Below are 24,032 nucleotides of genomic sequence, written 5' to 3' on the forward strand. Positions count from 1 at the left end.
GCTCAATGGATAAAGCGTCGGCTTGGGGACTGAAGGGTCCCGGGTTCGATTCCGGTCAAGGGCATGTACCTTGGTTGCGGGCATATCCCCAGTAGGGGGTGTGCAAGAGGCAGCTGATCCCCAGTAGGGGGTGTGCAAGAGGCAGCTGATCGATGACTCTCTCTCATCGATGTTTCTAACTCTCTATCTCTCTCCCTTCCTCTCTGTACAAAATCAATAAAATATATATTTTAAAAAAAAAAAAAAAAGAGTGACACAGGAGCAAATTTTCTTTTTGTCCACTGTGCATTAATTGTCCATGAGCCCACGTTGTAGCTTTCACAAATTTCAGAGTGATCAGACCCATAGGAATGAAAGTAAAGTGAGTATCAGAGATCAAATTATTATATAGTTAAAATGCCTGTGTGAGATTTTGCCCTCGACTTCAGTCCTTTTCCTTCTTCCTAACTGGCTTCGAAGGAGAGTGACCTAGTAAGGAAATATCCAGATATTACGTTGATACAAGAAAAGGTAGGAAAAAACAGTACCAGGCAACAATAAGGGTTAAAAAAAGAAAGATCTCTATAAACGTGACAGACACACACACACACACACACACACACACACACACACACACACACACACACACACACACACCCCGCAAAAAAAAAAAAAAGGGAAGGAAAGTTAAAAATTACCATAGAGCAGGCAGGACACCTACTAAAGAACCTACTGCTGCCATTCACAGCTGGAAAGAAAAATGAAAGAGATGCAAACCACTGTCCTGGAAGCCTGAAATCATTCTTTTGTCTTTTTTCCTTGTGAACAATTACAGTATGCAAAAATTAACAGAGGGGGGGAGGGATCTCAAAGTCTTGGGATAAAAATTTCAGCAGGCTCTGCATGTAAATACCAGAGGCATGGACGTGTGCCTCTCTGAAAACAGGCCGTGTTGGGGAGCTCCCAGTGCATTGAGGAGAGAGGTAATTAATGCATAGTGAGAGACTTTGAATGAAAGATGAATAGGGGGCATAACAATGGATAGGTTTTTTTTCTTCCTTTTTTCCTTTTTTTCTTTCCTCTTTTTCATTTTCTTTTCTTTTTTCCACCTTTTCCTTTCTCACTTTTTTTTTTTTTCTTTTCGGTTAAAGCATGGAAGGAAAAAAAAGCTGTTAAAGGATGGCTACTGTGAGGCTACACTTCAATGTCTGTCTTGCTCGGCTTCCCTTTTGAGGCTGTGGTGGGAGTTTGTTTTGTATTGCTCTCCAAATCACAATGGAGCTAATTTGCACCAATTTCATTTTTTTGTATGTGCTCCTCAATGTTTTATTTTCTGCCGGATTTTTTTTTTTTTTAATAATAATTTGGCAGGGCTTGGTCTTTTGATGATCCCTTTGAGCAAATGGTTTGCCCAAAGTTCAGATGGTGCTGGCTTCGTCTTCTTTTTCATTTACAACATCAAGAGGATTACAGAGAATAACTTTGTTGCCCAACATCAATGACATATCTTCACGCTACTAGAAAGGTAGTCCTCAGAAAGTGTGTCTTCTAATAGTTTAGAACCTCCACAGGCTTCAGATAAAACAAGTATTAAATACAGAAAGCTCACAAGGATGCCAAGGAAGGTTAAACTCACGCAACCTCCTTCATCTCAAACACCTGAAATATACCTTTTTTTTTTTTTTTTTTTACTGTCGAAGTGTGATCATTGTGAAGACGGCAGTAAGACCTTATATAACAGAAGACAGACAAGGGCAGAGGATTACGTGGAGATGCACACACATATGAGCAGAGAACACAAAAACAATCTAGTCAAAAGGCAAGTCATTTATTCTAAGCCAAAAACTAAATCTATGTGTCAATAAAAATAAAAAAAAGACAATGCAAATAGAGTGTTCACCATGTGATTTCCCCCCACTCTTAATCCACAATTTGGTTTTAAAGAAATTTTAGGAGTTCTCACAGTTTTAACCATTTTGAACGTGCAGAGGAATTCCCAAACAGGCAAGCAACTTGAATCTCTCCCCTGGGTTCTAGTCACCATTTCAGCTGTGGCTGGACATTCAAATATGGATGACTCAGGAGCTCCTTCAAGCCTGTCATTTCCTCTACCCTTTCCCCTTGAACTAGATTCTCTCATCTTCTGTTCATCCCCAAACTCTGTGAACAGTTAGCTCTACGAGTCCATAGGAGAGACCTGATGTGATCGTAGTAATTAACCAGCCTAGAATTTGGTCACAGTCTCAATGTTGAGTAGTTGTGTCATTTTTAATAGTGAGTTTTTTGTTTTTGTTTTTTAAAATATATTTTATTGATTTTTTACAGAGGAGAGAAGAGAGGGATAGAGAGCTAGAAACGTCAATGAGAGAGAAACATCGACCAGCTGCCTCTTGCACACCCCCTACCGGGGATGTGCCCGCAACCAATGTACATGCCCTTGACCGAAATTGAACCTGGGACCTTTCAGTCCACAGACTGACGCTCTACCACTGAGCCAAACCGGTTTTGTCAATAGTGCATTTTATTAACTGCATAATTAAATATGATTTCAACTTTACACCTTTATACGGCTTCTCACAAAATTAAATTCAAATTTAGAACAATCTCTCAGTGAGATTATGAGCATGGAAGGATTGTCAACTGGCCTGAAAAAAAAAATTACTACACATCTCCAATGCCATTAAAAGCTTTTGCCTAACCGTGTCCTCCCTGATTTGTCATGTTGCCTGAAATTCCACAATGGAAAATAAATTTCTTTTTGTTTTGAGTCCTCAAAGCCCCTATATTAAAGCAGCATCCCCTGAGTTGGGAATTTCTGTCAGCTAGGGATGCAGAAGTGTCTGGGAGAAAGTGGTCAGGACACAGAAGGTGCAAAAGGGCCAATAAAATTCTAGAGCATCACTTGCCATCTCTTGCCTTCATTTCAACATTCCCTCTTTCTTTCCTTTGTTGCCCTCTTAAAATAACCAATTGCCATTCTCATCCTCATCTATCTGAATATCATCCTATTCCAATTTACACTTATATTGACACCAAAATAGTCTACAAGACCATGGCTTTGCTCATTACCCTACTCAGAAACCTTTGGCCTTTCCTTTGGTCTACCCAGATATTGAAACCTCTAGTTGAGCATTCAAGGATCTCTGTAATCAATTGCCCCTATGGCCTCAGCTTGTGCTGCTTTCTCTCAGTGTTCCCCTGTACCTCAACCACACTAAAATATTTGATTGTCTGAATGTGATCATGTTTACCAACCTCCATGCCTTTGTTCATGCTATTTTCATAATCAGATGCCCTCTCCCTTCCCCCAACCTCCTAATCACCCAATAAGCGCATGCCAAATATTTTTTAAATTGAAACACTATTTAAAAGGATGTTACCCAATTTTTTTTAATATATTTTATTGATTTTGTACAGAGAGAAAGGGAGAGAGATAGAGAGTTAGAAACATCGATGAGAGAGAGTCATCGATCAGCTGCCTCTTGCATACCCCCTACTGGGGCTATGCTCACAACCAAGGTATATGCCCTTGACCAGAATCGAACCCGGGACCCTTCAGTACCCAAGCCGACGCTCTACCCATTGAGCCAAACCGGTCTCGGCGGATGTTACCCAGATTTGATCAGGTACTGGGAAATGGAAAGTTTCTGGTTCTCTGAAGGAGTGGAGATTGTTATAGACCTTCTGGAGCAGAGGAAGGGCATTGCTTCAAAAGCCTGGAAGTTTTATATACTGTGTGATACCACAATTACACTTCTAGGATTTTTTCCCCCTAATGACAAATATATTAAAGTAAATATTTGACAAGAAGGATAGTATTGTGTACAATAGCAGGAAATTTACAAAGTCTTAATGCAATAAATGATGATATATTCAGAAGTAGAATAATCTTTAGCAATCACAATTTTACAAACTGATGTTTAATGATACAGTGTTCTTCAAAAATTATTGTAACAGAGTAACAGAATGAATTTTTAAATACTACAGACAATGTGATCATTTGATATGTATATGCCTGGCTGTCTATCTATGAAAAAACTGGAAAGAAATGAGTCAAATTCTTCACAGTGCCCATCTCTGAGATTATGAATGGTACTTCCCCCCCACCCTCGTTGCAAATAAATGAACATGGCTATCAAGTCAGGAAAAGACATGGAGGAACCTTAAATGCATATTGTTAAGTGAAAGAAGCCAATTTGAAGACACCATGTACTGTATGATTCCAATCTATGACGTTATGGAAAAGTCAAAACTATTTAGTCAATAAAAAGATCAGTGGGTTTGAGGAAAGAGAGGGAGGTATGAATAGGTGGAGCACTGGAGATTTTTAGGGCATAGAAGGTACCCTATATTTCATATGATTTTATAATGATGAGCACATTATACTATGCATTTGTCTAAACCCACAGAACCATACAACAAAAAGAGAAATATAATGTAAACTATGGACTTCAGTTAATAATAATAATGTATTGATATTGGTTCATAGATTATAACAAATATTCTATATTAATGTAAGATGTTAATAATAGGAGGAACTATATGTGGGAAGGTCAGAACTATATAGAAATTCTGTACTATCTTCTCAGAGTCCTATAAACCTAAGAAAAGCATTCTCAAAATATTCTATTAATTGAAACATTCTCAATATTTCTTCAAAGCTCCACTTAGTGCTCACTCCTTCATTAAGTTCTTCTCTTGTCTTTCAAGCATGTGCTCTCAGCGAGGCTGATGGCCCATAATATTTTCTCAGCATATGCACCAGCCATGACGGTGTTAGGAACAGGACTAGTGTGGCTCCCAAGGGCAGAAACTATGCCATGTCCTTTCCCCTTGTGCCCAGCAAAATGTCTATCGTAGAGAAGACTACCTGAAAACTCATACACACTGGTGCAAACACACACGAGAAAGGCAAAAAATAAAAAAATATATATATATAACAAAAGATATCAATGTACTTTATACATGTTGACTTATTAAGTTTTGGAAATATTAATTCTGCCTTGGAAAGAGCTACTAACCTACATGCGTGGAATTAATGATGGTTTAGGTCATTTCAGGGACAAATAAAATCTCACATATTTTATATTTCTCAGTATTTGTAGTAGGTATTGTCAGTTGAAAACGTTAGGGCTTTAAAGCTTGAATAACCATCAGTATCTTACCAAATAATCCTTTTAAAAAACTATAAGCATGATCTTGCTATAGCCATGATGCAGTTTGTTTTTTTGCCCAATTTTCCCCTTAAATATATAATGTGGTGCTTTCAACCTGCATAAAAGTAATTTAAAAAATTTAACCTCTTAAAATGGTTTGAAATGTTAATGCTGCTATGTAAGAGATTAAAAAAGAAACACATCTTTATTCTTCACTTAACTTGGATTCTGAATGGCATTTTATAAATATGGTTTGACCCTCACACATCATTACTAGAAGTTATACATATAATAAACCTGAATAGGAAGGAGTTAAGATGAATAATAAAATAAAGAGGATAACTTTCTGTTGTGCTTTTGAAAAAAGGAATGTATAATACATATTATGGTCCTTAAATAAACCCATTTCCTTTTGAGAAGAAAAGACATTATTAAACACATTACTTCTTTGGATCTATCCATCACAATTAATGTAGGTACTCTTAAACTTAAGGTATATAGTGTTGGCTGCAAAGATGGTCCAGCATTTTGGACTCTTTTCATTATTTTGCTTCTAGTAGCACTATAAGTCTCTGGTGTCTTACCTCTACTGAGACCTGGCATTTCTTTGTGTTGGAGAGGCAATTTAATCCATTTTTTACTGTCTGCAAACAGACTTTCAAACAAAACTTCAAACTCTTTGAATGTGCCCCAAGGATTCCACCAAACCTATAATCCTTCACTCTCTTCTGGGGCTGTGGAGGGTGGTGACTGGAATAGAACTGGCGCCAGCCAGGGAGTCTCATTAGTGTTTGTGATTTTGATTTTTGTTACCATTCTGCTTCGCGACCATTTCAAAGTTGGAGCAATAACTAGCCTCATATCTCCCTGCACCCCTCTCCCAGCTCCCCCAAATTCAAGCCACCTGGGATGATCTGGGAGAGCAGAGGAGACCAGCAGACATGCTCTCTCTCATGGAGTCAGGGGTCCTGATTATAAATAGATGAGTGTTCAGCATCTGGATGTTGACAATGTGAGTGAGCAGCAGAAAGCCAACCAACCCTACAATTATCCCCTGATATTCTACATGCTACAGCTAACCTCTGGGCTTAGAGTGGTGAGACCAGTATGCCAGGACACACAGGGAAAGCGGAGACACAGATGAATTAGAAGGAGAGATAAGAGAAAAATGACCTCAGTTGCTTCTTTCTCTGTGAGAAATCACACATACTGTTTGGGGATAATAGCACATTCTGAAGGAAGTCTTTTGACATAATCGAGACCAAGGGAGTGGAAGGAGCCATAGGAAGGAAGCACATTCAAACAACATTTAACAAGCGACTGCCCTGTGTCTAGGACTGATCTCATCTAACACTCTCAACTATGGAGGGGCTATCATCCCATTTCATTGATGAGATAACTTAGGGTCAGAAAGATTAAGTTGCTTCTATATCCTCTGGGGATGTATGATCCAGAAGGCCTACTCTTAGCTGCTATACAGACTGACTTCCAGTGGGAGTTTGCACGTACTTACTGCAATAAGCTCAAATATGTCTTTCCCACCTCTTCAAAGATCTTGTACACCCTCCTCTTCTTTATTGAATTTGTGATTAATTGTTCACTTTAAATGTAGGTAAAGTTTTTAAAGTACCTAAAGTGCAAACACTTACTATTTATAGCTGCAATGGAATCTTTGGGTTTATGGGAACAGTCTTTGTAAGGCATACTTGAATTTGTGCATTAAGAGATTTAACTGCGGACACATAAAAAGTATAACAAAAGCATTGCTCAGATAAATCCTTTTCAGTCCAGCTGAATCTTCTACCAGAAGAGTCAAACTCCCGTTTCTTAATGTGGAAACTTGATTGGTTAATACTGACCTTTCTAGTCACCGCTATTACATGCATATTCCCAAGAACACTAGGAGAGTAAAAGTTACACACACACACACACACACACACACACACACACACACAAAAGGCCTATCATATCATGGAAAGAGCAGGGATGTCACACTACAAAGCTCATGGTTTAAATCGCAGTGCCCTTGCTGTTCAGTGTAAACTAGTTACTTATCTCTCTGAGCTTCACTCGGACATATTCATGTGAGAATACAATATACAATGACAACTTTTACCTGAATATCTATCTATCTATCTATCTATCTATCTATCTATCTATCTATCAGTGGAGGGTCGTCCAGGTGAGTCTATATACTGGCAAGTATGTAAAGTTGCTTCGCTATTGCTCATGATTCAAATTGGAGGAACTGATCTGTGCATCCATAAAAATCAAGTGGGTAGAAGTAACTTATGCCAGACTCTAATCCTTTGAAAAGAATGAGACTGGATCTGTGTAAATAGCAGCACAACAATGAAATAGGCTGTCTAGTCAGTCATAAGCTCAGTTTATGTATCTATTTATAAAACATTCATATGAGCTAATTCCTTCATTCAAATGTTAAGCCTTTTTACATTTCTTGTCAGCCTCTTTCAGGAGATTTAAAAGTATATGAATTTTTACATTTACAATAGGTACACATATAAGGTTTCTTTAGGGCAAAAATATGTTATAGTAATTTTTAGAATTTTACTTTATACATGGAAGTAATAGTCCTAACAGGGAGTGCTTACTGTGTCCCAAACATTGTCTTAACCACTTGGTATGGAGTATCCCAATTACTCTATAACCTCATTTTACAGATGGAGAAGCTAAGGCATAAGGAGGCTAAGGAAGCTAAGCAATGTGTTTTAGCCTTGCTTACTAAGGTCAAAGGATGACAACATGGTAGAGCTCAAATTTGAACCCACATAGATACTTTTAGTCACTCACTGTATAATCTTCTTGGAAAGTATTCAGGAGGAGGGTATAGAAGGGATAAATGGTGATGGAAAAAGACTTGACTTGGGATGGACACACAATACAGTACAGGTGATGTGTTGTAGAATTGTGCACCTGAAACCAGTATCATTTTGTTAACCAGTGTCAACCCAATAAGTTCAATAAAAGGGGGGGAAAGAACATATTTGGCAAATACAATATTTACAAATAAATGAATTAATGGACACAGCAATTGTGACAGGACAGCTAGATGTAAAGTTCAGGAATCTGGCAAACACACTGTCTACCAATAACTGGGAATAAGATTCTGTTCCAAATTGGAAAATGCCAACTGCACTCATCTGCTCTGCTTCTGCAACATTCTTGATTTTCAAGAGAATAAATCAAGTGCTGGTGAAGGGACTGCATGACAGGCGATGGGGCTACATTTTGTCTTCAGAGATGCTATTTAGTCTATTGGAAATTATAAGTAGTGCAATTATTTTCACATTAACCAACTTTTTATTGACAGTTTCCATGCAGACATAGGACATTTTTACCACTTTTTAATAAGAATTTTCAGAAAAAGCTTTCGTTCACAAATATTCCCACAAGCCACTCAACCTTTGGGGTCCCCATGGCCCTTGTCAGTACTTTTCAGTCACCCATTATTTCCCTTAGTCCCTGGGCCTTGCATTCTATGATAATTTATACTTGAGACTGGAGGATGCAAAATGAAATTATGTTTGTCTTGTTATTGGAACAGACAACACTTTAAAAGGCTGGTGGTCTGTGCTTAACACAGTCTTCAAACTACTGTATAAGTGACAACATGAACTGGTGCTTTTCATGTTTCTCTCCTAAATTATTTTTGTAATATTTAGCTCATTCAACAAGAAAAGTTAGGCAGTTTCAGACCAGGTTACAAGTGGAAAGACATTTGTCAGGGCTGCTTTCACTGGCAATATACTTTAATGAGATGGCATTGAGAGAAGATGGTTAAAAGAACAAAGTCAGGTTTGTTGAGAGGCCATCAGTAACCCAAGAAGCCTCACTGCTCGGGGGCAGAGATTGTGGAAAGGGTAATTGCAGGGAGTGCCAATCACACATACACATTACACAGAAACAACTAGCCATTGATGGTCCACACCAATGCAGGGGCACGGAGGCCAGGAGGATGGAACATAGCAGATACTTCAGAATTCATTTCTGTTTGCCTTTTGATTGCTTTATATATGTTTCATTGCTAAGAGAGAAAAACAAACAAGAAAGAAAATGGTGGAAGGAGCTAGGAAAAGGCAGCAGGGGGAGATTACGCAGCCAGAATTGTGAAAGGAAAAGAGGTGAGTTCTACTTCAATGAGTTAATTGCAATCCACATCCCATTTTGATTTTGTCTAGATGTTCCTATTGGGTATAATTCAAGGTTTGAGAATTTAGAGTTTAGATTTTTCACCAAAAATCTGGTGAAAGGATGCCCTTGGATCTGGATGTGAAGTCCTGAAGTCAGGGCTGGATCATAAATCTGGTCCAACCTTTCTAGTGCAGTTCTACAACCTAAGCCCATTCCTACGAGGTCACGGGGATTTCGGACTCCATGGCCATTGTCAATGGTAGACTTTTCACTTCCTCCCAAAGACTGGGAAGAACTGCAGCAGCATCCAAAACTCATATTGCATTACAAGGGAGATTAAGATGAAACACTGGGAGTCCAGGAGCTAACAGACAGACAAGCGGGTGAAGTGACCATCTTTCAGATAGATGCCATTAGAATGCTTGATTCAAAGGAAGGGAGAATAGAGGGAGAAACTGAAGAAGCGCTTTCAAGAGTTCGGGGGCCTGAGTCATCCAGTGGCAACTGCTGCTGCTGAGGGAGAGCCTCCTTTGTATCAGGCCATGGGCAGGAAGAGTTGGAAGTTGTGTTAGTGGTGAGAGTATGGCAGAAATAGGATAAAGTTGCAATACTTATCGGGGATTAACCGGAGATAATGAGGAATCATTTTGATGAGTACAATCATACATGATTGATTTTCTAAAAACAAAATCCTCTGATCTTGATTACACACTCTGGTATATAAAAACCACCTTCCCTTTTTAGAGAGCTTAACCCCCTCTGAATAAATTGAGCTTGTGTTTTAAATTGTTATACTGCGGATGGAATTCAAATTAAACATAATAAAACAAATTGAATTCTTTTTTTTTTAGTTTAGGGTTTTTATTATTGTTTCTTCATTCACTTGGTATGGTGTTTTTCATCTAGCAGGTGATTGATAAATATACTGATTAGCTTGGTTTAAATGCTGTTTGTGATTCTTTACAACATCCTATTGTTGGTGGCAGAGATTTCACCTCTGACCTGACTTGATAGTGTGTTTTTTAGTTTGCTACTTCCTCTGGACATTTTCATCTCTTATTTTAATTAATTTTACCTAGAATTTTATTTTATTTTTTCCTTTCTTATTTTTGTGTGAACGCTTGCTCTAGGTTCTTTTTTTTAAAAAAATTATTTATTGTTTAAGTGATTACATATACTATTACATACTAGAATGTCTCTTTTTTTCCCCATTGACCTCTCCTCAGCCACCTCCACCCCCCATCACATGCCCTCAACACTCTAGTGTCTATGTCCATTGGTTATACTTATATACATGCATACAAATCCTTTGGTTGATTTCTTACCTTCTCTCCCCTTTCCCTACCTTCCCTCTAAAGTTTGATGGTCTGTTTGATGCTTCTTGTTGTGTTTTTTGTTTTTTGTTTTTACCTCTGACTGCCCTCCTTTTGGTTTCTTTTATAGATCTCTCCCCTCTCTTCCAAAATCTTTAAGTGCTATTATTATTTGGTGGCCCATTTGCTGTGATGAGCCCCAAAGCTATCTTCTAAGCTCAGAGTGGTTTTCTAAGCTCAAGACAAACATATCCAGCAGCCTGCTAGAAATCTGTACCTGAATGTCCCAGAGGTAATTAAAAAACCTCTTTCCCCACTAATGCTCTTGTATTCTTGTTTTAATGAAGGGTCCAACTTTTATCTTGTTACCCGAGACAGGAACTTAAAAAATTATTTTAGAGTTTTTCCTCCTCACAGCCCTGATGTTCAATCAGTGGATCTCCCATATGTCCTCCTCACACCTATGACCTCTGCCAGAGTCTCACCTCTCATCATTTCTTTCCAGAACTAGAGCAATAGTTGCTTCTCTGAATAGCTAAGCTTATAATTTTTTAATCTCCAATCTATCCACAAGTCTGCTTCCAATATGATTTCTCTAAAACACAGTTTCTCTAAAACAAAACTGACCAACAGAAAAAGGACAACCCTATTGCCATAGGGCAGTAGTCAGCAAACTCACTAATCACCAGAGCCGAATATCAACAGTACAACAATTGACATTTCTTTGGAGAGCTCAATTTTTAAAATTTAAACTTCTTCTAATGCCACCTCTTCAAAATAGGCCAGCCCAGGCCGTGGTATTTTGTGGAAGAGCCACACTCAGGGGGTCAAAGAGCTGCCTGTGGCTCAGGAGCCACAGTTTGCTGACCACGGGCCTAGGGAAACCTAGGGGACCACACAAGCCCCAAGCCAAGTTGTGGCATGGACTTGTCAGTTACGTGAGTCAGTGGCACTCCCAACCTTCACTTTCCCTCTCATTTTAACCAGTTTGAATAGATTTTTGCTACCTGCAACCAAAACAGACTTGACAGACACATCATTGTGTATGTAGAATAAAAATCAAACTTTCTCCCCTTAAAGGTTCAATCTTATTCTGTCTTTTCACTCCCTGTTCCAGTTCCAGATCCCAGCACACCCTCATGCCTTTACAATTCAGACTTCTCCCCTCATTCAAAATTCCACTCTCCTTTAAGCCTCCTGTGTAAATCCTTCTTTGACTCTTTCTGGCTGAAATAGGCATTATTAAGATATCCGGTGCTCAGTGGGATCACTTACAAAGGAATCTCAATCAATGGATGATACCATCCATGGAGTGAGCTGCTAACTACCTTCAACAGCACTTGAGTGAATGGATTCAGGAGAGACTTCCCTAGTTGTCAGGAGACCCTCTGAACTCATAGAACCTTGGAAAGGGCTGAGTGAATGGAACAGCATTTTGAAATGAGAAGACCCTTGAGAAATATCTTATCAGGTAAAAAAATAAAAAATAAAATAAAAAGTTCAAGCTCAGTGTCTCTATGACCAGGGAACTATGAGAGGGTGGGTAAGAGTGAAAAGTCCCATCTCTTATATAGGAAAATCTGTGAACCAGTGATTTTAAACTATTGGCATAGACTAAATATATATGTAAAGCATGTCACTAAATTTTGTTAATCAATGAATGATATGAATGACTTTTTTCATTTTTAACCTTATCTAAGTCATTGGTTATATTCATTTATTTGATTTCTACACTGGAGTGTTTAATAAAAATTTATTTCAGAATGCAATATTAATTTTTTTTATATAGAGAGAACATGTCCCCTTGCATTTCTCCTAGATTCACATATCTGCAATCTTCTTTAAAAGAAAAGGTAGAGTAGAAGGCAGGAGCTTGGATTAAAAACCTACTCAGTGCCAGGTCCTTTGCATGTATTATGTAATTTGATCCTCATAGCCTTGTTACTCTGATATAAGATAGATAGCACTGACTGAAAACAGCTTTTTGCATTTTCAAGAATGCCTTTAAGGCAGATCAGCCATAATAGAGTTTCTACAAGGGAAAGAGGGAGAAGATTAACAGTTGTTAGGAACTTCATCAAGGGTAGAATGATAAGTTCAAGTCCCAGCTCCCCCTTGACCAGCTGTGTGATTCAGAGTAAGTTGCTTATCCAGACTGAGCCTTGGTTTCATCATCTGTAAGATAAGGATATTTATGGTACCTTCATCATAAGGTTATTGTGATGATTAAATGAATTAATACTTGAAATGTACTTAGAAGAGAGCATGGTACTAGGTAACTAGTACAATATTAATAAGAGATTCCCCAAATATTATCTCTCCTCTTTTCAATAGAATAGCAAGGTGATACCCTAATTCCAACTAGCACTTAAATATAAGATTTCAAGATTAATCTTCTAAAAATATCAAACCCATCAAATCTTCTGAGTATTTGCAAATCCCACTAGAATCACTGGTACAAGTCTAGGCCATTGGGGAAACTTTCTAAGAATATCAATCATTGGTGTTTCCTTTATTCCCCTCTAGTATCTGAAATATGAAAACCAAATATCTTTTAAGAATCTAACTTAGATAAATTTTTTGGGAGAAAGTATTCCCAAAAGTTATTTTTATGTTGTATCATCTATATGTATACACCAAGGATGTTGTACTAAGGATTTTGTAGCCATTTCAGGCTCATCAGGGTAGAGTGTGGTATTCAACTAATGATGTTATGGCAGGAAGCATACCTCGGACAGATCTGCACCCTCATCTTATGAAGAAGGAAACACATACCTAGAAAGGGAGTGACTTGGTCAACATTACATATGGGCTAGGTGGAGGGTATGAACCAGTTTGTGGAGTGTGTGTGTGTGTGTGTGTGTGTGTTGGAGGTGGCGGATGAAGGTGGAGTTAATGTCAATTTTGCCAACCATTTGCCCAAACTTAGGACTTTCCTTTAGGCCAGGCTTTATGAAAAGGAAAACACACTTTACATCTTGACTTAGGGCTGACATACTAGGTATTTGCAAAATAAAGTAAAAAGAAAAACCACACACACGCACAAAAAGCCAACAACATAATTCATGGTAGACTCCTCAATAGGATTGTCTAGGCTAAGATGACAGAAAAAGAGATCCAGAGTTTCACCCCAGGAAGCCTTGATGACAAGTATGGCAATGACTCACCCAAAACTCGAAGACAAGAATGAAGAATGACGAACCAGAAATGCTGGCCAAAATATTGGCAATGAGAAAAGCCATGCATAAGAAACTGCCAACTCGTCATGGAGCTGCAGAAAGCAAACAGGTCGTGCAGGATCTGGTACCAGAGTGACCCTTCTGTTACTATAGATACCCTCCAAACTTTGAGAGGCTGCATCAAGACGCACATACAAATTCATCTCTCCCCCGGGGGTGGGGGGGATCTTAAATAGTTTTGGAAATAAACAGACAGGTGTAGCCCAATATTTAAATATTAACAATGCTGGTATCTGATAAGGATGTGTCACTTTCTGGAAGAATTAGGGAAGACTTTATGCTTGAGTTGCTGAAGTGGTACCACTTTTCAAAGGATATCAAGTATAAATAAGTTCTGCTACTTAGAATAAGATGCAGGCTTTGTTTAGCTACCATAGAAGCACAGTGAAATTCTAATTTAAGTCAAATAGCTTACCAAAAAGGACACGGCAGATGTTGTCTCCAAGTTGTCACTAACCAGTTTTATACTGGCTATAGTGACACAGGAAAAATGCTTTTAGTAATAATTGTACGATTTTGGTTTTTTGGAATTCTATGGACCTGCTGCACATGAATGCAAATGAAGACATTTGGTAAGAATGGGTACAATGGTAGGAGCCCTTTGGGCTCCCTGTGTGTCCCTGAAAAGGCGTGAGTCAATCAGAATATTATCACCAGCAGTGCAATGCCAAGAATGGAGCACCAGTCTGCAAGTCAGAGGAGCAAGCTTCCTATCCTGGTTTTGACACCATTAGCTGTGTGATCCTGGGCAAGTCTCTCAGCCTCTCTTCCACACCTTAGTTTTCTCATCTGTAAATGAGGCTAGCATAGCCTTTCCACCTAATTGTTTTGACACCCACATAAGAAACATATGTGTAAAAATGTACAGTATGACAGGGGAGCATAATACATGTTTTATATAAATTTGAACATACATTTAAGGATGCCTTAGTTTCATTTTGAACTTGCTGCCTCCTAATAAATACTTTTAAATCACCCACTCTTGGGTGCTTTCTGGGTTGTGAAGAATCTGTCATCAAACTCAGGCACAGGTTCCACTTGGCAGGAAGACTTAGTTCTGTAAGGCTAATAATGGTCACCTCCAAATTTGATTGAAATAGGAGTTTGGATTGTGCTATATCGAATAACCCAAAAGAAGATATCTCCACTTGCACATAATTAGCTAAATGGCAAGATTATTTTTTTCATTAGAAATGAGAGACTGTATCATTATGCTACCTGTTTTGAAAACATTTCAAACATTTAATCCCAGGTCCTTTCAAACTGAATATACATTTAATATTCTTCATTATATTTTGTTGTATAAATAATTTTTATAAAAAATTAGAATTAAGTTCACTTAAATACAAAATAAAAGTCCTTTATTTATTTTCTACCTCTTAACCCTATTCATTAAAGGTAAGCACTGTTGGGTGCGTTCATCCAATACAAAAAATTTTTTTTCTATGCATGCACACATAGGTTAGATAGGTATTTTACAACACAAAATGGACTTATATTGAGCATGTTGTTTTGCAATTTGTTTTCTTTTAGGTAATAATGTACTGTGGCCATTTGCATGTATTGCTGTCCCTTAACAGTGACTGTGGGGAGTTACTAGAAGTGACCAGAAGGCCCCCACTTGAATGCCGCTTCCATTATGACAAATTATTTGAACTCATAGATTTAAAACATTAAGAATCCACTTGAGGAGGGGGAGGAGCGAGCCCACAGCAGGCAGGCTGGAGAATAGGTTGGTCTGACCAGGCCAGGATACCAGGAAGCTGTACAATGTCAAAGCAGTAAAAGCAAATCAAAGTGATAAAGCAGGGCAGACCTCTGGAGCCACAAGCAGTGGAAGAAAGGAAAAAGGGAAAAGAAGCATTCATGTTTTTTAAATAACCATCACATAGGCATGGGGCTATGCGTAATTTTCACCACAATTCTGTGAGGAGGCACTATTTACAAATACACTGGGGCTTAGCCAGGCTACAGCCATTTACAAAATACCTAATAGATATCTGGGATCTAAGCATTGATCTCCAAATCCAAAACCCCAAAGCCTTCTGTGATAACAAGGGTGTTGGGAGGGGAAGGTGAGAGAAGGGCAATTAAGTTAAAGGACACATGCAAAGCTGATTTTAATGGCCAATTACTATGAGTTGCTCGGGAAAATGTAGTCTTTCTTGATACATAGCTCTGCTTTGAAATATTTGTGTATTTGAAATTAGGCACATATGGTAGGAAATAAGTTTTTCCTTTTTATTACAGAATATGTTATTGTATACTAGTACTCCAATTAATCTTTGCAAAGTTGAAGGACCAAATTGGTATTGGCTATAATGTGATATGTTTGGATGTTTTTAAAAAGGAAAAAAGAATCTATTGTGATTCTATTTATTTCTTGGCAAAATATGAGGGTCTTTACCTTTCAAGTCATAGGTATGACAGAAGAATCTTGGGTATCCAGTCTTCTGTCATAACAAACCAATACGCGTTTAAACTCCCAGTGAGTCAGAAATGTATGAGTTGAAAAATTCCCCTGAAATCTACGGTGAGAAAATTCTTATGTCAGCTCCTGCTCTGGCCCTTGTAAGCACTCTGTTGACTAATTAATCAAGGAAGTTTGCTCACTGACATGTCCTACAGGTCAGTCTGGTTCTTGGGCAATGATCTGGGGAACAGCTCTTGACCCACAGCTATGACAAAATGATCAACAGTGCTGCTAACATAAGAGCTTCATTTGCTTTATTCATGGCTATGTCCTAGAACTGCAGAGCCTGGGACCCAGGTGACCCCCCATGAATATTTGATAGATGAATGGATGAATGAATGAATGAACTCAAAACCAATATGGAGATCTGAGTGCTGCTCTCATTTCTGCCACTAACAGCAATATGTCAATGAGCAAGTATTCAACCTCTGGCCTTATTTTTGTCTTTAATGAGATGAAAATGTTGAGCATGGTGATTTGCAATGCTCTTTTCAGCTCTTAGCCTTTTTACTTTTCTTACTTTTAAATCCTACTTGAAAAGAAGTGCTTTCTAAGGATCTTTATATCTTTCTTTACATTCTCTTCTGGCAACATTTCCTGAGGAAGTTCCTTAAAGGTGAGTTTCTTTTTAACTCTCTCTTGTTAATAAATTTACAGTGAGTATGCTAACTGTTATCATGGCTCCAGAAACCTAAGTAAAACACCTTTAGAGAAGATTAACCAAGCACTGTTAATGCTAGCAAAAGAGTAAGCTTTTGGAGGGGATTGTAGCTCTAGAGAAATTCTGTCTGAAATTCTATTCATAGAAGTTATACACTTCATTCCATAATAAATATTAACAGGTTAAATACAAATATCTTTGAGAAGAAAATGTTAAATTTTATACTAAAATATGAGAGACTGATAGATATTTCTTTATTTGAATAGGTTTTTATTATGGGATGGCTAGAGATAAGGAGGTGGAAAAAGGGGTGGTAGAAAATTCAAGGTACCTGAATGAGGAAAGGAAATAAAAAGTGACTTAGAGATATGACAAAAAAAATAAAGCTTTGTCCAAGCTTCCTAAAAGGAGATCTTGTGGATGAGGAGAAGAATTCTTTAAAAGACTGTGAGCTTTGTCATCCACAAATGAGTGAGGTCATGTGGTGTTTCTCTTTCATTGATGAACCAAAAGATAGATATAGAGACAGTATATCAACAAGTAGACTGTCAAATTACAGCGGGGAGGGGAGGAAGATCTGGGAGAGATAATAGATCAACTGAAGGACTTTTATACATGCATATAAGTACAACCAATGGACACAAAACTCTGGAGAGGGAGGGGATGTATGGGAGGGAAAGAGGGGGGCAAAAAAATCAATAAACTATATTTAAAAAAATAATAAAAAATAAAAAATAAAAAATAAAAAAAAGACTGTGAGCTTTGAAGTTTTTTTTTAAAAAATTTTTTTTCATTTTAGTTTTCCCTTTTCTTTTCAGTTGTTCTTTTTTTCTTTGAAATCTTCAGTAAATAAACTAATAGAGTTACAGAACAATATACCTTGGAAGATACAACCTAAAACTTTTTCTCATGGTATCTATTAAGAGTCAAGCTGCTAATTGAATAGTTCTTTTTTAAATATGTTTTTATTTTATTGATTTCAGAGAGGAAGGGAGAGAGAGATAGAAACATCAACGATGAGAGTGAACCATTGATTGGCTGCCTCCTGCATACCCCCTACTGAGGATCGAGCCCACAACCCAGGCATGTGCCCTTGACCAGAATCGAACCTAGGACCCTTGAGTCCACAGGCCAACACTCTATCCACTGAGCCAAACCAGGAAGGGCTAATTGAATAGTTCTTAATAGAACAGTGTTATGCTCCTATTGAGCATACATGAGTCTCAACTGCAACTAGCAAATCCCTGAGTTCCAATTCTATACAGTCAATATTTCTAAAATATTTTTTCTATCATGTTTAAATGGTCTTAGGTAGAGAAATGATTTGGGGGCCAGATAATGCAGTTTTTCAAACTCTTTGTGATTCTAAATTTAGTGGTAAAAAATTTCATTGGTAAGAGACCTGAATATATGGAAGAAGTCAAAGTTCAATTTAAAATTACTACTTAGAATGAATGAACATAAAAAATCATGATCCTCACTAGTTTGAGGCTTCTGCAAATGCCTCGGTTTTTCAGCAGATATAGAAACATATCTGGCTTCATTTGCACTAATGGAAAGACTTATTATCTGAATTATTTGACAAATGTTCCCGGAACATTGTAGGATTTCAAGAAGTGATTTCATAGCAGGGTAAAACATTCACTTTAATGCAAATGTGCATGACAATGAAGTAAGTCTCTGTGACACAGATTTTAAAAAAAACATTCATAGGGTATATTATTGGGAAGAAATAACTTAATTTCATTTATCAGAAATAAATGTGAAATCTTACTTGAGTTAAAAACAAATAAACAAAATAAACAAAAAACAATCCTGTATCAAAATAATATGCTAGAGGGCATTCAAAACATTGGAAATTTTCATTGACTTTACATTTAATAAGTTAACAGAATATCACACTTTCCATAGGTAGATAGATAGAGAGACAGACAGAAGCCTAGTTTTCATTATTAGCAATATGACATCCAAAATAAAGCTTACTAACTATGCGTCTAAATATACCTTTAATATCATTCACTCAAAAGAAACAACCAATAAATAAATAAATAAATAAATAAATAAATATCCCTTGACTCTATTTCCCAGTTCTTTTGCCCTATTTATCTGTTCACTCTTTGTGCAGAAATTCTTAAAATTGTCTATATTTGCTCTTACATCCCATCCTCTCCTCAAACACTGAGTTAGGCTTTCTCCCAACCACTGAAGCAGCTTTTATCAACACCTCTGATGTCTTTCATTGGGAGATCCAACTGTTCTTATTCTACTTGACACTCAATATCATTTGATAGAAGCATTTACTCTTTTTTGATCATGTTCTACTTTCCTCCAACATTATTGGTCACTCCTACGTCTGCTCTGCTGTCCAATCTCTGAAATCTAACTTCCAAGCATTAGAGCACCTCACACCTCTTGTCTCCTCTTCCCTTCACTTCTTCTGCTCTCTCCTCACCTCCTCTCCCGTGCTCTCTTCTTTCACTCATTCATCCATTTACTTAATCTTATCCAATTCCACATTTTTCAAAATTCTATTTCTCCAAACTCAATCTCTCCCCCAAACTCTAGAGTTCTCTCTCCAATGGTCTACATTTAATCCTTGCCTGAATGTCTGAAAGGCTCTGTACATTAATATGGCCAAGGCAGAACTCATGCTTCCTATTCCTGATTTCCATTTGCTAACCCCAAGTCTTTGTATATATATATTATTAATTTCAGAAAGGAAGGGAGAGGGAGAGAGAAATAAAAAACATTAATTATGAGAGAGAATCATTGACCAGCTGTCTCCTGCACACCCCCACTGGGGACCGAGCCAGCAATCCGGGTATGTGCCCTTGGCCAGAATCAAACTTGGGACCCTTCAGTCCACAGGCCAATGCTCTATCCACTGAGCCAAACCAGCTAGGGCATGCTCTTCTCATCTTAACCAGAGTTAAAACTGGCAGCGCTATCCTTTCCCCCTTGCTAAGGTTATAAACTTAGACATTGTCCTTGGCTCCTCTCTTCTCCTCACAATCCAAAAGCAAGATTTATCAGTGCTACTTCCAAAACACATCACAAAGCCCTATCTCCTCCTCCAAGTATTCTCTGCTACTATTGTAATTCAAGCTTCATTCTTCCTCTATCAGACCCGAGCTCCCAGTTGATGTTTCCACTCTTGCTTTATCTCTGCCCTGCAGTTGATTCTGAACCCAGTAGACAGAGTGATCTTCTTAAATCAGACTGTATCACTGCTCAGGTTAAAATTCTCTGATGAAATCCAACTGCCTATCATGCAGCATACAGGTGCTGACCTTTGTTTAACTAACTACCCCACTCATCCTCCTCCTCTTCATCCACTCTACTCCAGCAAGTGCAGCCTTCTGTAGTCCTTTGAACACAATGAGTAACTTGGGATCTTTGCATTTGCTGGTCTGTCTATTGGGAGGATTGATCCCTCTGTTGATTGTACGGCTGAATCTTGCTTGTCCTTAAGGTTTTAACTCAAATATCATCTCTGCGAGAGGTTTCCCCACCTGCCCTCACTAAACACACCCATCATAGGCCTACAACGCATTATTCTCCACTCAACTGCCCAATTATATTTTCTTCACCTCGCTTCAGAGCTTTCTGAAATAAGTATTCTCTGTCTTCTCTAGAATGTAAACCCCATGAATAAGCAATTTTACCTGTTCTATAGATGTATTTATTAACCATAGCTAGAATAGTGCCTGATAACTTAGTAAACCACAGTAAGTTGAATGAGTTTTGACTGTTCTGGGGGGTGGGGAGGGGAGGGAATGTATATTTAGAGTTTATGTACTTATCGATTGGGATCACATAGTACTAATAGATTACTACAGGGAGACATTATATTCTTAACATATTAAATCCCGACTAAAAACATTGAATGTCTTTCCAAACGCCCACATGTTTATTTATTTATTTATTTATTTGAATTTTATATTTCATTTTTTAAATGTGGCTTTCCTAGATTCTTTTATTTTTATTGATTTCAGAAAGGGTGAGAGAATCATTATTGGCTGCCTCCTGCACAACCCTTACTGGGCCAACACTCTATCCACTGAGCCAAAACAGATAAGGCTAAAGTTTAAATTAAAAAAAAAAAAAAAAAAAAAAAAAAAAAAAGCCAGACTATATGGTTGAACATGCTCAGAAACTAAAATTTGCTGTAATATTTTCTAAGTTTATTCTAGTCTGAATATTTTCACATTTTTTTTTCCAGATACCATATCAGTGTAAATTATAGGCTCAACAGAGCATAGATAGAGACTCCTATAAAAAAATTTTTATTAACAAAATGAAATGGGCTCACAATATAAAATAAAGATATATGGGTTCATTTTACTAATTTTTGAGAGGATTGTCTGTCTTATCAGATGCAACACAGTTGACAAGCAAGTAAAGCAAAGTCACTGATTCCCTTCCCGTGGCCTGTGACATGATGAAAAACAAACACTGGCCACTCATCGTTTTTCCTCCCCACCACTAACCTCTTAGAAATTGCTTCTGTCACTCTTATGCCACTCAGTCCCCTGTCTTACCATCCCGGCCACCTGAGAGAACCAGGCTTGGGAAGAAATGAGTCTAAAACTTAAATAAAGCAAAGTCTCTTGCCTGCGACAGAGTTACAAATCCAGACCAGCAGGTGCGGCCCTCCCTCCTGACATGGCCCTCAGAGCCTTTTCCTTTAGGTCAGAGACCACCACAAAAGCCTGGTTGACCTCGTGTGCCCTTCCTCACTGTGCTGGGTAGGCAGAGTGGAAAGGGTGGTGGGATCTCAGGGAAGCAGACATGGCTCACGTGTTTCATTCAGAACTTCTGGAGGAATTTGAGGACAATCGTACCCTGAGTCTCTTGTCATTGTCACAAATGATGTGGATTGAACTTCCTCAATCCGGATGAGGATCTCCACTTCTTGGAGCAAGGTGATGTTTAGCTGTGTCTTCCACTTTATGAGTGTCTTTCACTGATGCTTGTGCTTCTCCAGGGTCTGCACAAACTGCTCCACTGAGATGGTGCCGCTTAGCAAGAGCTTTATAACCTTGCAGTCCAGGATGTCATCGCTCACCCACTTTCTCTTCTTACCACTCACGGGCTGGGCCCGTCTGGGCAGGGGCTGAAGGACCTGCTTGTTATCTTTAGAGTGCAGCACAGCTGAAAAGGTTGCAAAGGAAATGCCAGGCTTAATCTCTATGGGCACCATGGAATCTGCTTGTTCCGGCATGATTTCGATCTTCTCATAGCGTCTCTTGACAGGCAGGGCGAGGAGGCTGGCAATTGATCATCAGGTCCATCCTGTGAGCCTGCGGCAAGGGGCAGCTGTGTGTACTGCTCAGGGCAGACCACATGCAGGGGCTGCACTTCTTTGAGCAGCTTTGACACTTGGGTGAAATTCAGCTAGGTATCACTGGGGCAGTACTAGTAAATGCATTTCATGGCCGAGGGCTGGTACGAGAAGTCGGGTTCTATGAATATGACAGTGTTGTGACTAGACTTCCCCTAGGGCTTTAGAAAACAGACCACATCCCCACACCGGAGGCTATTCTAGCCATGTGCACACCCCACATGGCTTTCTGAAATCATTGCTGAGGCCACCATGGATGCTGGGGTAGTGTTTCAGCTTGTTGATATCAATGAGCTCTGCATGAGGAAAAGGTGGTTCTGGGAGATACACCTTCATCTGCTTGTTGTGACAAAGCCACTCAGCAAAGATCTGGGAAAACTCGAGGGAGCTGAAGTGGAAGGGGATGCTGGAGAGGCGGGCTGAGTGGATGAACTGGTTCAGGCACTCCAGGAGGTCATAGATCACCCCATGAATAGCAGGGGACCAACACATTTCCTCCATTCCGGACGGTCAGTGCCAGGTTGCTGAAGAACTCTCCCACCATGTCCTCCTGGTTGGTGGTGGGAATCTGGGTGAGGCCTGTCAGGAGAACATCTGTTTTTGAAAGACGCCTGGTCTGTGAGCTGTGGGTGTGTGGTAAGCAAAAAGGATCCCAAGATGTAAGATACCTTCTCATAATGGGACTGAATAATCCAGTTGGAGCTTCCAAGGGCAGGGTCAGAGCTGAGTGTCAGCACCTGGACCATACCAAACAGCTCAATTTTCCGAGGATATGTCACCAGCTGGCTTTTACTCAGGGCAGCGCTCACTTCTTGCATCTTCTCCAGGTTGGTACTTTCACTGTGTCCTTGAGAAGAGAGGGCAGCAGCCACAGAATGTCCTTGTTCTTCCACAAGGAGGCAGATTGCGCCTTGGGCACTCTTTCAATGAAGTTCACCAGCTCTTCCATGAGAAATCTGCCGATCTGAACGGTGGGCTCAGTGGTCATACTGTGCTGTGAACCTGGTGTGCTCAGTGATGTAGGGCAGCGCCATCGTGTAGTGGTAGTTAGAGAGGAGGGTCACGTCTACCGTGGACAGATCTATTGGCTCTGTCTCTGGCACAGAATACGTGGCCTGAGCATTCCTTCAGCTCTATGTCCAAGAAAAACATTTCCATCCTTTGGGGGACCAGCTGGGATGATTAGACAGCCTGGGACTTTGAACAAGTGGCAAAAGAAGAAAATTGAGGGTGGAAGTCATGTCCAGTCCACAGTCCAACATAATGGTGGTTGGTTTGAATTTGAGCACTTTGCATGGTAAGGTTGGGTGCCTGGATAGGCAACACAGTTTCATATTGGACTTTTGGTTGTTCAGCACCAGTCACTGTACTCTTCAAACCCCCAAATATTTATATATATATTTTTAACCAAAGGTCTGGTAGCCTATTTTAGAAGAAACTTTTTTATTATTTTATTTTAAAGGGATATTTATCTCAGAGAAGCAAATACTCAAAATTATTACGTTTGCCCCTACATATGATGTCTAAGAGAAGAGGGAATTATTTTACTCACCATATTCCAAAGACTAGAACTGGATGAGAGTTAAAAGGGATAAAAATTATAATACCAGGAAGACATTTTAGAAAATAATAACTATTCAATATGAGCTGAGTTGCCTTGTAAAGTGTGAGCTCCCTATCACTGGAGATGTCCAAGCAGAGACAGTGCTTTTATA

At 38.9% G+C, this 24,032-nt stretch overlaps 1 pseudogene; it reads right to left on the reverse strand.

Annotated features, from left to right (window-relative positions):
- Positions 1-21,330: 21,330 nt before the first annotated feature.
- LOC118724378 lies at positions 21,331-23,697 on the reverse strand (annotated as a pseudogene).
- Between the last annotated feature and the right edge of the window lie 335 nt (positions 23,698-24,032).

The sequence above is a fragment of the Pipistrellus kuhlii genome, unplaced genomic scaffold, assembly GCF_014108245.1.
Source record: "Pipistrellus kuhlii isolate mPipKuh1 unplaced genomic scaffold, mPipKuh1.p scaffold_m20_p_2, whole genome shotgun sequence".
NCBI lineage: Eukaryota > Metazoa > Chordata > Mammalia > Chiroptera > Vespertilionidae > Pipistrellus > Pipistrellus kuhlii.